Below are 18920 nucleotides of genomic sequence, written 5' to 3'. Positions count from 1 at the left end.
TCACATGCAAAAAACTGAATCTAGACACAGGTCTTCCACCTTTAAAAAAAATTAATCCAAAATGGATCATAAACCTAAATGTAAAGTGCGAAACTCTAAAATTCCTAGACGGTGACATAGGATAAAGTTTAATAATCAGGTGATCTTGGGGTTGGCAATGACATTTTTGATATAACACCAAAATCAAAATATATGAATGAAAAAATTAATAAGTTTGTTTCCATCAAAATTTAAAATATATGCTCAGCGACTTCCCTGGTGGTTCAGTGGTAAAGAATCTGCCTTCCAGTGCAGGGGACGTGGGTTCGATCCCTGGTCAGGGAACTAAGATCCCACATGCCGCAGGGCAATTAAGCCCACACACCACAACTACTGAGTTCACTCGCCTCAATGAGAGAGCCCGCATGCTGTAAACTACAGAACCCACGTGCTCTGGAGCCTGTGTGACACAACTAGAGAGAGAAAACCCACATGCCACAACTAGAGAGAAGCCCGTACACCATGACTAGAGAGAAGACCGCGCGCCACAATGAAAGATCCCACATTCCTCAATGAAGATCCCACGTGCCGCAACTAAGACCCAACGCAACCAAAAATAAAATAAAACAAACAAAATGTATGCTCTATGAAAGACAATGCTCACAGAATAAAAGAACAAGCCAGGGCCTCCCTGGTGGCGCAGTGGTTGAGAGTCCGCCTGCCGATGCAGGGGATACGGGTTCGTGCCCCGGTCTGGGAGGATCCCATATGCCGCGGAGCGGCTGGGCCCGTGAGCCATGGCCGCTGGGCCTGCGCGTCCGGAGCCTGTGCTCCGCAACGGGGGAGGCCACAACAGTGAGAGGCCCGCATACCGCAAAAAAAAAAAAAAAAAAAAAAAATAAACGAACAAGCCATAGCCTGGGAGAAAATATTTGAAAATATATATTTCATAAAGTACTGGTATCCAAAATGTACAAAGAACTCTTAAAACTCAACAGTAAGAGAACAAACAACCCAATTTAAAAATGGGCATGAGGTCTAAACAGACACCTTACCAAAGAAGATACACAGATGACAAATAAGCATATGAAAAGATGTTCAACATCACATGTCATTAGGGAATTGCAAGTTAAAACAACAATGAGATACCACTACAAATCTATTGAAACGACAAAAATTCAAAACACTGACAACACCAAATGCTAGAGAGGATGTGGAGCAACAGGAACTCTCACTCATCACTGGTGAGAATGCAAAATGGTACAGCCACTTTGGAAGAGAGAGTTTGACAGTTTCTTTCGAAACTAAACATACTCTTAAAACATACACACACACACACACAATCCAGCAATCATGCTCCTTGTCATTTATCCAAATGAGTTGAAAACTTATGTCTACACAAAAAGCTGCACATGGATGTTTAAAGCAAATTATTCACAATTGCTAAAACTTATAAGCAATTGAGATGTCTTTCAATAAGTGAAGGGATAAACAAACTGTGGTACATCCATACAATGGAATACTGTTGTACAATAAAAAGAAATGAGATTTTTAAGGAAAAAAAAGGGGGGGGAACCTTAAATGCATATTCCTAATTTAAAGAAGCCAATCTGAAAAGGTTACATAATGTATGTTTCCAACTATTTGGCACACTGGAAAAAGCAAAATTATGAAGACGGTAATAAGTTCAGTGGTTGCCAGTTGTTCAGGTGTCGGGGAGGAGAGAGGGATGAACAGTTGGAGCACAGGGGATTTTTAGGGCGTGAAACTACTCTGTATGACACTGTAACAGTGGACATCTGTCATTATACATTTTGCAAAATCCATAGAGTACACAGCACAAAGAGTGAACCCTAATGCAAACTACTGAATTTAATTAATAATAATCTGTCAATATTGGCTTATCAACTGTAACCAGTGTAACACACTAATGCCAGATGTTTTACCCTATTAGTAACAGAGTAAACTGGGACAAGGGTAAAGGGGTATATGGGAACTGTCTGTACTTTCTGCTCATTTTTCTGTAAACCCAGATCTGTTAAAAGATAAAACCTATTCATTTAAAAAAATAGCAAAAAATTAAATAAAAATTAAATAACTCTGGAAACAATCTAAATGTTTTTCAGTAGGAGATGTTTTACTTAAATAATGGTAGAAACACAGAACTGAACACTGTGCAGTCTTTAAAGAGTGTGATACAGTTATATTCCTCAGTAATGCGTTGTCGTTTACCATAGATCACATTATGCAGCATCATATGAGATGATCTCCTACAAAACTATCCATCAACAATATGCATGCGTATCAAGCAATGTCGGGAAGAACCATTTCGGGTGAAACACTCAGGCAACGGTGAGAAGGGGCAAGAACCGTGCCTGTCTGAACACTGATGAATCCCCAGCACCCAACCTGCACACAGTAGGTACTCAACAGATACTTCTGAAGTGAAAAATTGAAATCAATTCTTTTGTGTGCTTTTCTCTATTGCCTGAATTTTTTCTTCACATGAAACCATACTATCATCATAATGGGACAGAAACTGGAAACTATTTTCACTCTAGAAAAGTCCATCTACATACTTCACGGCAAAAATCATGCTGGGTTCTTGACACTGTTTAAAATTCATTGAATAACTGCTCAATTCCCCATTTTACCTTATGAAGGTCGGCCCAGTCCTACATAGCTTTTCTTTTGAGAAGAACCTATAAAAATAATTGCCTATTACTTCTCTTCACTATGTAAGGCACAGCAGTGGCAATATTCCATTTCAACCTCTCAAATGTCTTTCTCACAGGAGAATAACCTTCTGAAATGGGAATGCTTAAAATGGCTCGTTTTTTTCCTCTTTCCAAAAAGCATTCAAAAAAGTTGTTTTCCTTCTTTTCCTATCAATCTCCAGGTGATATGGTAGATTTACCTCTCCCTTTCCAAATCATGGCAGAAATGTTTCCCTGGAAATAGCAACTTCTTAGAACTAAAAAGCTGAGATTGGATCACTGCAAACACAAAATGTCTGTGGGTGGGTGGAAGAACAAAGTTACGTCTCTCCCAGCCCACTCTGAATTACGGCTTCTCATGGCATACCAGCTGATGGCTGTTAACCATTGGTGGTAATAAAACTGTTCAGTTTTGTGCTTCAGATGATCAGACTTACATAAAAAGAAGTCTAAAATGATATCCACATTGACTGCAATTTGACCTATTACACTTCTGGGTACATTTATGCCGGCACACTCACTGACTCGGTCCCAAGAAGCCAGTGGGCTCAGCGCCACTGTCCCCCTCGGGGCATCATGTCTGTCCTCCTCTGTCCTGCCTGAGCCCCCTCGGGGCATCATGTCTGTCCTCCTCTGTCCTGCCTGAGCAGAGTCCACATCTTGGTTACCTACTCCCCACCATGCCAGGCTCAGGGTGTTTCCACATCGCCAAAAACTTTTTTAAACATACGTTTAGTTACCAAGGGGGAAAGGGGAGAGGGGAGATAAATTGGGACATTGGGATTGACATATACACACTACTATATATAAAATAGATAACTAATAAGGACCTACTGTAGAGCACAGGGAACTCTACTCAATACTCTGTAATGACCTATGTGGGAATAGAATCTAAAAAAGAGTGGATAAATGTATCTGTATAACTGATTCACTTTACTGTACAGCAGAAACTAACACAGCATTGTAAAGCAACTATACTCCAATGAAAAAAAAACACTACACTCCAATAAAAATTAACTTTAAAAAAAGTTACATGCTACATCCATGCTACAACATGGATGAACCTGGAGGATATTATGCAAGTGAAATAAACCAGACACACATACACACACACAAAACGCAAAAGCCAAAACCCTCAATAAATGGCCCCAGACAATGGTGGAACCACATCACAATTGGAAGGAATAGAGTGGAAAGAAAGGTGAAAACTTGTTAACATAGATTCTAAAAAGGCAACAGCAAGGCCTGCATGTGACTGAGCCCACTTTTCATACGGTGTTTATTCAAAGTAATTGTGATGTTCTTTTTCTTCATACCCAGGCCCAATGCTTTCATGTCCCCTCTGGACAGGAGACTCTGAACTTTTAGAGACATTCACTGTCAAATATATATACTACCAAACGTAAGATAGCTAGTGGGAAGCAGCTGCATAGCACAGGGAGATCAGCTCGGTGGTTTGTGACCACCGAGAGGGGTGGGATAGGGAGGGTGGGAGGGAGGGAGACGCAAGGGGGAAGAGATATGGGAACATATGTATATGTATATGTTAAACTGATTCACTTTGTTATAAAGCAGAAACTAACACACCACTGTAAAGCAATTATACTCCAATAAAGATGTTAAGAAAAAAAAATCCTTTCTAGCTTGGTTAAAAACAAAAAAAAAAAGCAACCCTAAATTCGAACACTTTAATTCTTGTGAGGAATGCTTTCACTCCCACAGCATTTAATATGGACATTTTTTGTGGAATAGTGAATACCCAATGTTGTGAAAGAAGAATTTTCTACCTACTTGAAAGAAAGTAGAAGCATATTAATTAATTCTGAGTCACAGATAATGTGGAGAAACCCAGACAATACTAATTCCCTCCTGCCCCCAACAATCATATCTATTGAGGTAAAAATGGAAAAATATGGACGGAATTGCTCAATTAATTCAGGTCAAAATGAGGAAATTTACAGCCCACCAACCACCCACCACTCCCTGAACGCTTTCTGCTTTGACTATCTGGTTATAGCAGGGTTTCACAGTAACAGTGCAGATCAAAAACTCAACAGATTAGAAACCTGCAATGTCCTGAAATGGGAGTCAGGAGTCTGGGTTCTGAATTCTTCCCCCTCAACAGCAGTTTATTTTTGATAAGCCCTAAAGTTTCTTCCAGCTCTAACATTCTTGGAGTCTATAAGGATATAAAACAGAGATTCCAAACGGACACCTGCAAGCCAAGACAGCTCAAGAGACACAATGTTTGGCCCACACATTGTTTTCAGAAATCATGGAATTAATCATATTCAAAATGGAGGGATTTCACCAAAAATATGAATTTCTGCTTTAATTTTTAAAAAAAATCAGAAGATATGGAAATATACTAAATGACACCTGGCTGGAGTTGGGTAGTGGCTTCCATCTTCAGACAGGGCACTGACTCTTCAGTTTGCCATAGTCTCCACTGTTCTCTAATGTCTACCCAACACCAACATCCACCCAACTCTAACATCCAATGTCAGCCGCCATCAGTCATCAAGCTGTGCCACTGTTTCTCTTACACTTGAATAGAAGTACGTGAATTATTTCTTTATCCATATTAAAAGCAGGAAAATACAAGACAGATCCAAAAAGCTGAATGTGCCATAAAAAACATGAGAAAGTAATATTCTTCACTTCCACACAAAAATATGCTAGGTGTTTAATATGCAAACATGCATGTCTGCACTGAAAGGATACGGCATAAGATGCCATTTCTAAATAAGCCACAATAAATGCTGGCATAAGGAAAGATCTGTAAGAAAAACTTAATAAAATGAGGAAAAAATTCTACTTTGTTTCTATTAAAAACTATCAGATTTGTTTCTAATAGAAACAAAGTGAATGAAATAGCTGCAACTGTGAAATAATGAATTAAGTGAAACAACTGCTGAGCAGTCAACCTTTTAGGGATGGTGAGTTTATAAAAATGCTAATTGAACACAGCTGTAACTATGTATCCTGACCAGACAGAAATAGCCTTGTGGAAATATAAGTGTGATCGGAAACACTGTTGTTCAGGGTGCTGAGGAATTAGTGGAAAACTTGCAGGAGAAGTTGCATGAAAAAGATAAATTGTGACATTTTCTCTTGCAGCTGATGAGAGCACTGTAAACTACATTTACTTGTGGGTTGAAGAGAACATTGGTGGGACTGAAGAAGTGTTGGACATGGTGCCCATGAGATAGACAGCAGCAGGAAATTATTTATATTGATGAGTTGGGAAAAGCATTTAAGTGGGTTTTGGGTTTTTTTGTAATTTAATGTAGTAATAAGCATGTCTAAAGATAGTCCTCCCATGGGTGGTAAAATCACACATGATATAAAATATAACACGTTCGTGCTATATTACATAATACAACAACAACATGTATATGAATAATTTGAGTCAGTTCATTGAATCATTCACCAAGAAAGGCTTTGCACTGAAAAGTTAAAAACAGAACATAATAAAATTATGAACTAGATACACTCCTACAGCTTGAACCACAGCAATTCAAAGCTTGGCTGGATGGACCAGATGTATAATACGGTATTTAGCAATACTATATAAAGTCAGGCAGTGGTGCTGAAGATATTTTTTTAAGTGTTGAGGAGTAAATTCGTCCTCATCATGCAAGCAAAATCCTGAGGGTAAAAAAGTGGATCAAAGACTTGGCATCCTTGGATGATGCTGCAACCCATCTAGATAATTTGGATACTCTTTTGTTGAGATACTCACAAGCAGTATACAAATATAGGAACTATTAGCAAAGTCATATGCATGAGTAATTCAACTCATTTTCCTATACTTAAATTAGTCTCTAGAAATGAAAATGAAGGCCCAAATTCTAGTCCCCAGATTGTGAAGCTGAAACCTTCATTCCTCCAAAATGTTATCTGATTTTAAAGTTTATGAAAATAAATTACCCATGTTTAACTGACATTTTTCATTATCATGTACGTTCAGTCTGCTTCTGACTATGAAGGAATAGCTTGTAGTACGTCAACCTTCCTACAGAAAAGAGTGACAACCACCCACACACAGAAATACAAAATTTAGCCTCTTGAAGACATCAGAGAGCAACCAAAGCAGCCAACATACCAGCACGAAGCAAAACATAGTAAGATGTGAGCCAGACCTTCCCTCTGCTTTCTCCCTGAAGCTTTCAGTGACTTGCAGTGCAGGGCACTATGCAGAGTAGGAAGCAGCAATCTAACCTTCCAGCATCTCACAAGGTGATGTTATCAGGGTTTTTTCCTCTTGGTTTTCAGTTATTTGGTCCTCTCTTCTGGGATGCCTGGTAGTTTTTGCCATAATGCTACTCATTGTGTATGGAACATTTTAGAGGCTCTTGATGATGTTATCATCAGCAAGAAAGGATCCGATTTTCACCTGGCTGCCAGTAAGAGTACAGAAAGATCCCTGGTCAGATTCAAATTTAATATAACTAAGGAAGAAATGCCCACAGATGAAAATGAGTTAACTCTGGAGACAGTGAGTGTCTTATAGTGACAGGAAAATGTTTAGAAATTTGGCCAAGCTCTCTTGGAGGTGTTTCAGAAAGTATTATTGTACTTGAAGTATGGTTAGATTAGATGACCTTTAAGATTCCCTTCCAAAAAGATCCCATGCATCTGTTTTCAAGGCAAAGAAACTAGTATGCTGAAATGAGCCAGCGTCCAACCCAAACATCCAAATTCACCTATAGGATTCATGCTTTTAAAGCAACATGAACAGATCCACCTGACTCTCTGCTGTTATCAATAACACAGTTGTTCCAGAATGTTCCATGAAAAGTCAATGAAAGGAAATAACACTTAATATAGTATATCTTAAAACTATCCTTGGTCCTGGACCAGGGCAAAGTGGATTAAGAAGACAGGTTATTCTAAGTAAAGGTCAAGAAGAGAATGAAGGAAAAAGGGAATAAAGTACTTTATAGTAAAGGGATGGTTCAAATGTAGACATTACATGAAAGTTAGAGGTCAAAACAAGATCAAAGCCTATAACCAAAGGTGGAACCAGAGAAAGAACCAGGAATCACTGCAGAAAGCTAGAGGTCAAATCAGGTGATGACTTAAAGGCTTAAAGAGCCAGCAGAAATCAAGCCTCAGAATCAAGGTACCAATGTCTAGGGAACCTTAAAAATGTCCACAGCCTGCCTCAGTCAGGAAGCCCCTTCACATTCACATCATGGCAAGACCAACAGAACCTCCCCAGAGGGCAGGCACTCCAGCAGATGGAGGCAGCATGGTGGCTTATACCCCTCAGACCTTCGCACTATGGATGTTGTCATGTCATGTATCTCAAGCAAGAACACCACTGCTCCCAGGGTTATGCTGTGATGAGACAGGGAGAGGGCAAAGCCACTTAGCATGAGCCTGTCAGCTCCCAAATTTACAAGAGAGGGGCAATTTTTTTATTTAAAATTTGTATTGCCCAGATCACATATACATATCTAACTTCACATGATTATATAAATGCAATATTTTCTTTTCCCCTGCCTCCTTCTTCTTTCATCCCTCCTACCACAGGTAACCTGGTGAGCTACCTATTTCCCCATGCTAATATTATTTACAGAACATATAGAAACATATACAGTTACTCTGTCATTGTTCTTTTTTTTTTTTTTTACCTAGACACTTGTTAGAAATGTATATTCTTTTTTTTTTCATTTTTTTATTTTTTATTTTTTTTTGCTTTATAACAAATTTAATCAGTTATACACATACATATGTTTCCATATCCCCTCCCTTTTGCGTCTCCCTCCCACCCTCCCTATCCCACCCCTCCAGGCGGTCACAAAGCACCGAGCTGATCTCCCTGTGCTATGCGGCTGCTTCCCACTATCTGTCATTGTTTTATAAACATGGGCTCTTAGATGTATTCCTTGCATTTGGCTTTACTCACAGAAATCCCTTCAAGTCGCCCAGCAGAATTCCAATTCATCCTCTTTAAGGGCAGCACAATACCACAATGTGGTGGTTCCACAATTTATATTCAATGACTTCCCTGTTGACTGCCATTCATTTTATTCCAATTTTTGCCATGACATGTGGTCATATGTATCATTATATATGTATCTTGATGTACTGATGCTTTTATTTCTATGAGACCGATTCCCAGAAGATTGCTGAGTGAAAGGGTACATGTATTTTTAATGTTAACAGATATTGCCAAATTGGATTTCAAAAAGGCTGTAATAATTCACAAAAGTGACACTATAATTCTATTAATGTAAAACTGGATATATTTTGGAATAAGATGCAAAGTTCACACGATTTTTTGGAAAACACATAAGGCTTCAATGAAACATGAGACCTTCCGCTATCTACACTCTAATATTCTCTAGGCTGTGGGTTTTCTCTTCTCTGCCAAGTTTGAGATGTCCTAGATCACATGAGAGAAGCAGTACGTAACCTATAGGAATACTGCGTAACTCTTTTCTGGTGGAGTTACAACAGCAAAGCCTGACACCAGCTCATTCCAAGGATAAAGTAACTTCCCTCCCAGAGGCTATTAGAGTATCAGCCTGACTATAATTTTATCCTCCTCTGTTTTTCACAGAAGGAAAGCATCCCAGCCCAAGTGGCAATAGAGTGTTCTCAGAGTCTCCTCAGCATGCCGGAGAGGACGCTGTCTAGGGACAGCCTGAAGAAGTTGACTTGATGGGCTTCTTGGTTCCGCCCCAGCTAGAAGAGAAGCCACCAAGCTCGGTCTCTTGCTACAGCTCCAGGAAATGGGCCTTGGGTCACATGCCCCCAAGGTTACAGAGCCATCCATCACGGCAAGGAGACCTTCAATGATGGCCGACACCCCCAGCCAGAGGCGGGTCTCTCTCAATTTTTCATGACCTAATGGGGGTTTTTCTGTGTGAGATGGGGCCACCTCTCTCACCTCCAGATTAGGGTTCCAGGCACAGTGCAGAAAAGAAAGAAGACCCAGGAGTCCTGCTGTCATTCTAAAACCTGTACTCTTCTTGAAACAATTCTAAAATCAAACATCATCTTCACAATGGTTTAACTTTGGCACTTAAGTGAAGCTTTACAAGTCACAAAGCTTATCTGTGTGGTTATCTCTAGTTATACAAATTTCTTTCTTTGGCTAAAAAGGCATAAAGAGATCCCCTTTCCTCAGCAAAGATTTTAATATTAAAAAGGCTCCAGGGGCTTCCCTGGTGGTACAGTGGTTAAGAATCCACCTGCCAATGCAGGGGACACAGGTTCAAGCCCTGGTCCGGGAAGATCCCACATGCCGAGGAGCAACTAAGCCCGTGCGCCACAACTACTAAGCCTGTGCTCTAGAGCCTGTGAGCCACAACTACTGAAGCCCACGTGCCGGAACTACTGAAGCCCGCACTAGAGCCCGTGCTCTATAACAAGAGAAGCCACCGCAATGAGAAGCCCACACACTGCAACGAAGAGTAGCCCCTGCTCGCCACAACTAGAGAAAGGCCGCATGAAGCAAGAAAGACCCAATGCAGCCTAAAATAAATAATTTTATTTTAAAAATCAATTAAAAAGGCTCCAAGTGTAAATAAAAGCAATTCAAGTTTTTAAGAATTTATTTCCACATTCTATGAATTTTGATGATCCCTACTGAATTCCATAGTCTTAAAGATTTGTAGGGGAAAAAATGTTTATGTCATGTTTAACATTTAAAGAATGAATCTTGGGCTTGTTTTGGGAATTCAAATGGAGTTTCCACGAAGTATCAAGTGATGTGGCCTCTGAAGGAGCGAGGGTGTCCAGCTCTCTGAATTCTTCACATGAAAAGCTTTGCTATTACAAACATTTAAAATCTAATTCCGGGACTTCCCCAGAGGTCCAGTGGTTAGGACTCCACGCTTCCTCTGCAAGAGGGCGCATGTTCCATCCCTGGTCAGGGAACTAAGATCCCGCATGCTGCATGGTGCGGCCAAATAAATAAATGAATAAATGACCGATACTGACAGGGTTTAAAAAAAAAAAAACCTAATGCCAATCAATCAATACATAAAAACAAACCAAAAAATGTTAATGAATGGAAGTTTACATATAATATAAACACATTGTCTGTTAAATGAATAATTCTTTTTTACAATATGTCCAAAATTGTCATGTCTCGATCACAGCAACAAAACTACTTAATTTAAAAAAAAATCTAATGCCAACGTCTTCTCTCCATAGTGTAAATGAGAACATAAAAAGCCACTTAGACGCTGAGCATGAAATTTGGCCATAATGTCAAATATTATTTGCCAGAACCAACAATGAACTATCCCGCGAATACTTTATACCATTTTCATTTTAATTTGAGATAAAAATGAGGGCAAATCTGAAAGGTCCACTTAGAATCCGTAATGTTATCTTTTTAATCTGAGGGAGGTTGCTTCATTAGCATGTTCTAAGATTGATGGCTGAAGAAGATGAGATACAGGCTAATATTAACTCCGTGCAACACTGGAAAAATACGGCCAGCACTAACTTAAATTTAATATGGCATCTTGGGAGACACAGCCCTAATTCTACAGGACATTGTATGCTAGAAGCAGGAAGTAATGAACAGAGAGAGTTTATTAAAGAGGAAGCACAATTTCTTATTTACTTAGACTGTTGACAAATTGTTGAAAAAATTACAGAGTATGATACATCCCAGAACAATATTAATGTTGTATTATCATTCTTGTTCCAAAAGGGAAACTGGGTATTTTAGTGACAGAAAGTCTTCTTTCAGTCAGCACACGAACAGTGATCATTTATGACCAGCAAAGCAGTTAGACTTTCTGACACTGCCTTACCTAAACTGGTAAAAACATTTTGATGCTAATTGGGTAAGACAAGAAAACTAAAGAGAATTCATTTCAGTTATTTAAATCCTGTCACTGATGTCCATGCCTTATGTCTCAGATAAACTATTCAGATGTGTCTTTCTAATCATGTTTTCTGAATTAATCTCTCAGCTGGTGGATCATGATATGATTCACTGAAAGACTGTCACCCTCAGTTCTATGATCATAAAGACAGATGGGCAGGGACTGAAAGGATGCAGAATTGCACTGTTGTGATAGGCAAATGTGACGGTAACACCACACCACTCTGCAAATTATCTTTTCTAAAATCAGGTTTGGGGACTAGTCAAGATGGCAAAATATGATCACATCTTGATGTATATCCTCCGCTCCAAACATACGCCCATGACAGATTTAAAATATAAATAGAAGTAACCATGGTCGTCTTCCAAACGGAGATAGATTTGTGAATCAGGATTGGAACAGAACATGAAGCCGTGGGAAGGGTCCACGAGGCTCCCAGTCTGGAGACAGATTCCCATGGGGGCAGGGATACACTGCACTGCACTGTCCAGAGTGGCCATCAGAGACGGTGGCCAGCCCTGTGAAGGACGTTGAACAAGTCTGCTGTTCCCTGCAGGCCTAGCGAGGTTAAAGGAAGCAGACACAGCCTGGTGACGGGAACCGTGGCGCCTCCGCCCGCCTCTCCCCCTCCCCAACACCGTCCCACCTTCCACTACATCCCACTGCACTGGGCTGGATCAGAGTCATCATGGCACAGGCGCTCAAGTCACCTATGAGGACCTCGTTTTGACTGGACGACTCAGGGCCTGGCAGACACAGCCATTAAGCAGGGAAGGCAAACGTGGAAGGGGAAAAAGAGAAACAGTAATCACAAAATGAGTAAGCCAAAGCCTCAAAATATTAATACAGCTAATGCTAAGAAACACAGCTAGCAAAATCTACATGAATTTACCAGGAATGAATTCATTTCATGGACTAGTCTGACAAAGATTTTAAAATAAGTACGTTTAGGACACTCAGAGAAATAAAATACACCCATTAAAAAAAAAAAAAACCCACCAAGACCTTATGGAATGAAAACAGGAAGAAATGTAACAACATATGGATCCAGAAGAGAACTAACTAGAATGTTTGGAAATGGAAGATACAGTCATTTAAATAAATAAAAACAGTCCAGGTGGGATGAACTCTGGACTGGATGGTGGAAGCAAGATATAGTGAACAAGAAGAGAGCTCTGTGGAATTCACCCACGAAGCAGCAATGTAAGATGAACAGTTAAGCGACCCAGGAGACAGATGAAGAGCAGGAGAAACATCTGAAGAGATAACAGCCAGGAAGTTACAAGGCACCCAGGACTAAATCATACAGAAGATGCGAAGGGTCTTTTTGAAGTATCAATAAATTACAAAGTGCTACTGAGAGACACAAAAGAACACTTGAATATATGCAAAGCTAGAGCATTTTCATGAAAAGAAAACAATACTATAAATATTAGTTCTCCCCAAATTATTCTATTAATTCAAAGAATAATTATAATAAAAAATCCTAAGAATTTTACTTTTTAGCTAAACAAACTGACTTTAGAATTCATATGTAAGAACAAAGGTGCAAGATTAGGCAAGATAACGATAAAGAAAAAAGAGAAAAGAGTGAGAGAAATTTCCCTGCCACATCTCAAGACGTAGGGTACAGCTATTCTAATTAAGACAGTGCAGTGCTGACACAGAGACAAACAGAGTGCAGCAGAGCAGAGAGCTCAGAAACAATCCCAGACACATTGAGAAAGCAAGGTGAGGGGGGCGAGCCCTGGCCATGTGCAAAGACTGTTTAATCAGGAGTTCCTGGGCCCCTGGTTATCTCTCAAGAACAAAATGAAATGAGACCTCTACCTCATGCTAGACATAAAAATCAACTGATCAGGTGCAGGAGGAATAAAAACTATAATATGAAAAGTGAATTTTTAAATCTTATAGAGAAATATACTGGGGGGAAAGCATGGGTAGGAAAGAATTTCTAAAGAAACACAAAGAGCACAAACCATAAAGGAAAAGATTGATAAATCTGATTAAAATTAACTTAAATTGAGAAACCTGTGTCCAAAACAGATGCCATAAGTAAATTTAAAATACATCTGATATTCGTATAACGATCCAAGGATTGGTAACCAGAATGTATAAGAATAAAATAAGTAAGAAAAAGGCAATACCTGAATAGAAAAATGGAAAGTATGTAAATCAGCAATTAACAGAAGAAATCCAGCCACAAAAATTATATACAAAAAAGGTGCTCACACAGACTAATAATTAGGAAAATGAAAATTAAAACACTACAATACTATTAATGCCCCTCAGTTGGCAAAGACAGAAAAATCTGACAGCAACAACTATTGGCGAAGATGGGGAACAGTCTTTTTATACAGCGAATTGGAGCATCACTTTGAAGGGCCTTTGCCCACACGTGGTTGAAAGAAGAACTATGCACATACCTTATGACATACCCAGCAATTCTACTCAGAGATTTTCTCAACAAGTGGTTCTCATCTGAACCGTAATGACTGGAGGATTATCTTCTCAAAACCCCCAAGGAGCAGTCCAGTGGTTAAGACTCCATGCTTCCACTGCAGGGGGCACGGGTTACATAACTAACACAGTTCTAGATGCATAGGCAAGAAATTAATTCATACAAATAATGGGTGATTTGCGGCATTAGGGCTTAATTCTCCAGGGGACCCTCGATGATGAAGGCCGTGACAGCTGCTCAGAGCCCACTGCTAGAAATAGTCTAAAGTGAAATAAACTATGTGTTCATCAACAGTAAAAATATACATATTGTAGTACATACCACAACACTGTATAATAGTTGTCAGGAAAAGCTCAAGCTAAATGATATATCAACATGGATATCTTTTAAAAATAATGGAAGCGAAGTAAGTCAGACGGAGAAAGACAAATGTCATATGGTATCAGTTACATGTGGAATCTAAAAAACTGATACTAATGAACTTATTTATTAAACAGAAATAGACTCACAGACATAGAAGACAAACTGATGGTTCCCAAAGTGGAAAGGGGGAAGGGATAAAATAGGAGTTTGGGATTAACACATACACACTGCTACATATAAAACAGATAACCAACAAGGGTCTATGTATAGCACAGGGAACTATATTCAATATCTTGTAATAACCTATAAAGGAAAAGAATCTGAAAAAGAATAGATTTATATATATATGTGTGTAACTGAATCACTTTGCTGTACACCTGAAACTAACACAACACTGTAAGTCAACTAAACTTCAATTAAAAATAAGTAAATAAGGGCCTCCCTGGTGGCGCAGTGGTTGAGAGTCCGCCTGCCGATGCAGGGGATACGGGTTCGTTCCCCGGTGTGGGAGGATCCCATATGCCGCGGAGCGGCTGGGCCCGTGAGCCATGGCCGCTGAGCCTGCGCGTCCGGAGCCTGCGCGTCCGGAGCCTGTGCTCCGCAACGGGAGAGGCCACAGCAGTGAGAGGCCCGCATACCGCAAAAAGAAAAAAAAAAAAAAAAATAAGTAAATAAAGGGGGAAAAATCATCATGCTATACACCTTAAACTAAAAAAAAAAAAAGGAGAATGGAAAAAGTAAGTTATGGAATATTACATATAGTTTCATAACACTGACGTAAAAATGTAAGATATGTTAAAAAATACTATATTTTAAGTGTAGGTACAAACATGTGTAGCAAAATATAAAACACATGCAAGGGAATAATAAGTAGCAAATGCATATGGGGAGGAGACTGAGATTGAGGAGAGGTTCACAGGAAAATCTAACTAAATTGTAATGTTTTATCTCCTTAACAATCAAATTACGTTAAATATTAATACCTGTTGAACGTTTGTGGTTGGAAGGTCTGTGTTTGTATTACCTCCTATGCTTTTCTCCATGTTTACAACAGCTCTTACTTTTAAAAAAAATATAGACTAGGGACTTCCCTGATGGTCCAGTGGTTAAGAGTCCGCCTTCCAGTGCAGGGGACACGGGTTCGATCCCTGGTCGGGAACTAAGATCCTGCATGCTGCAGGGCAACTAAGCCCGCGCTCCACAACTACTGAGCCCATGCGCCTCAACTAGAGAGCCTGTGTGTGGCAACTACAGAGCCCACATGCTCTGAAGCCTGCGTGTGCCACAACTAGAGAGAGAGGAGTCCAAACAAGACCCCACACAGCCAAAATAAAGAAAGAAATATTTTTTAAAAATAGACTAAAGAAATCCACAAAATGTAGGTGTGCACATCTTTCTGTAACACCTGCAGGACTTGAGGCCTGTGTCACCTCAGCTTGGGTATCTGGACAGCCTCTGTGATTCTCAAATTCATCTTCCTCCCTTCCCTGCTGCCAGAGCGATCTCTGTAAAACACCCATCTGCTCACATCAGTCACCTTCAAAGGCTCCACCTTCAGACTCCAGAGCAAGTGTACAGGCCTTCCTTGCTTGATGCAGCCCAGGAATCCATTGCCAGCCTTACCTCTCAGTGCCCCCCCACCTTTGATGCTTCCAAAATACACATTTCTTTTAGTTCCTTGAACACATTACACTGCTTTTTGCTTCTGTTTTTTTGCTTAGGTTGCTTCCCCTCATGAAGCACTCCCCCGACAACTGCTCAGGCCCCACCTTCACCGGGATGACCCTCCTGACCGGGCCAGGCTGAGCTGAGAACCCTTCCATAGGGCTTTCCCCCCAACAGGGCTTTCAACTCTCCGCTCTTTTGGAAGATGACTCTCTGTGTATCTTTCAACACCAATCCCAGAGCTGTGACCTATTAACTATTATACCTCTTAAGACTTAATACAATGCCTGGCCCAGAAGTGCTTAATGGAATTGAATGGTGAGCTCTACTACTTTCCCCCTTTCTAGTTTTCCCTGACTCAGTACTCTACATCACTGTCTGAGAAAACAAGAATTATACCCAAGGAGTATCAGTCTCCGATCAGCTCCTGCATTGTTTAGCAACCGCAAAGAGATCTCTGCTGACCTGAAACAAACTGGCTGCCAGATATCTCTCCAGCAAAGAGGGGTTGATTCAGGATCAGAAGAGAATTGCAGTTCAGGGTCTGCAACCATGGTGAGTCATGTGCAAGTCCCCACACAGCAAGGGAAGGAGAAGAATTTTATAGAGGGGGAAAAGAAATTGGGAGGGCTAAAGTAAAACAGTCCATGGCTTTTCGTTGGCTGAAAAGGGAAAAGGAAAGCAGAGGGGTTTCACAGGTCCTGAGAGCTCCCTCTTCTGATCCCCCAACTCTATTTAATTGAGGTTTCTGTTTATTAATTTTTTACATCTTCAAGTTATATATTAACATGACTTCTGCAGTCAGAAGGCTGGAAATAATCCATTTTCAATGTTCTGCTCATTGGTTTAAAATGTAAACTTATGCTATTGAGCCACTCTCCCCAGTGAATTAATCCTGGATGAAAATACGAAATGCATTTTTTGGTTTTATCTTCTCTTCCAGTACTTTCCCATGGTATGCTCTTCCCCACCTCTTCCTCTCACACCCAAGGCATCCTACTGTCTGTCTTACATCTTAATTTACCATCTCTGCTTTTCAACCACTCTGGGATTAATAAATTTAAAACACAGAGTGCCGTTCCTAAGTATCCTGTAGGCAGCTTGACTATGGCCTCAGAGATAATGCAGCAGTTTGGGTTTAAAAACAAACGACTGAAATTTCAAGTGGGGTATGGGAAATGAGACATGGCTAGCTTTTTAACAAGCAGGTTTCATGCCTTGAACAGAATTACACACCTATTATTCTGTATACTTACTAACCTCGACCTTTTCCCAAGCATGACCTCACTAAACCCCAAACAGTCTCAGAAAACTTGAAAATATTTAAGACCTAGATGAAGTTTATGAGCGTACACACAAACTGTAATCACTTAATTTGACTGACTTACTACTCATTTACTACCATCGATGCTTCAATAAAGTATCTTGACACAAAGCAAATTTTGAGATTTATGACATCCTTATGGACTTGCAGGCTGTTAACAGCTTTTCCCAGCTTTATTTACCACTTGGGAAATAACTCACTGCATTATACTCACCACATCACTGACATATTTCTTTGCAGATGCCGTACAAAGTCCTATACTGCAAGGTCCTGGAGACTTCGCTATGGTCAAGGGGCCGGTGTAAGAAACTGATGATTATGTGACTTCACAGTCATTACTGTACAACCACACCCATTCAAAAAAGTCAGAGAGACACTCAGGGAAAATTTACGCTGAGCTATTGCTCTTTCCTTTCAGGTCTGAATACGAAGGCTCTCATGATCAGGGAGCATCAGGTTGACACTTAGCCCCGCCCCCAAGATTCCCCAGGATCATCATCCGCTGAGTGGTCTGATGTTGAGCACTGGCTCAGTCCAGCTGTGGTCTCTTGGGCACAGCAGCCCAGATACCCCCCAGTCCTCAGCCCACCATTTGCACATTAGTTAGCCTCCTTCACAAACACTGCAGAAGAGCTTCCAGAAGCATAGAGAACAGAGGCTCATTCCCTAGCTGCCAGGATGTCAAAATCTCAGTTATGCTGGTACCCAGGGAGACAAGAGTTAATTTCTCCTCATACATCAGATTCCCTCTGAGCCAATTATGCAAACGAGGCAAAGAGAAAAACACACTGATATCTTGGAAATTCTGGTGCCAGCCACGGAATGCTGAAGCCAGCAAGAGACTGAGATTCCCTGTGACGTTTTCCCATTTCCTACTGCTCATCACTGTCTAAAGAGTCACCCTCAAACTCAGACTGGGTTTCTGAACCTCCAACAACAGTACAGCTAACAACGATTACGACCTGGACAAGCTGAGGCGCCCTGAGACTCCGGAGCAATGGGTCTGAGGATGCCCAGGACCAAAACCTCTAGGCCCCGACATCCGGCCACGTGGCAGCTGTAGATGATGCTCCCACTTCTCTGCACAGGGTTCCAGACAGCCCTTCTGTAATGAGATGCCTATGCTGGTATATTCTCAGGGCAAATCACTCACACCTGGCTGTTTGAATTAAAAGGGAAAAACACGTAGTCACCAGAGTCCACTATGGTGATGATGTAAATGTCCCCAGGCCACCTGTGGGCAAGGTTTCATGGTCCAGAAATGCCTGGGAAGCAACCCTTGGCTGATAGAGTGTCACGACACGGTTACTCTGATAACCTCCAAAGTGCTGGAATGACAAGGCACTAAGTTACACACATGAAGTGCTCTAGCTTGAGAACGAGAACACAGTTAACTAGGAAAAAATGCCAAGCAAGTCCATCCTCTCTGTCCAGCAGCGCTGAACTGCTGCATCCAATCAGTGCAGCTTCTCGTGCTCGCCTGTGCCTACTACCCACAGGCCCCTGAGCTCTCCTGGGAGTCTGTCAAGGCCACAGTGAGGTCAAACCAA

General features: G+C 40.7%; 1 protein-coding gene across 3 annotated transcripts in view; it reads right to left on the bottom strand.

The window, feature by feature from the left end:
* The window catches only part of MTUS2 (microtubule associated scaffold protein 2), a gene marked incomplete at its 5' end in the record, with an annotated part of 314758 nt that overhangs the window by 187885 nt on the left and 107953 nt on the right, over positions 1-18920 (bottom strand). The window lies entirely within an intron of this gene.

This window comes from Mesoplodon mirus (assembly GCF_964341445.2).
Source record: "Mesoplodon mirus genome assembly, chromosome: 17".
Classification (NCBI taxonomy): Eukaryota; Metazoa; Chordata; class Mammalia; order Artiodactyla; family Ziphiidae; genus Mesoplodon; species Mesoplodon mirus.
This window is presented reverse-complemented; position numbering and strand designations above follow the sequence as displayed.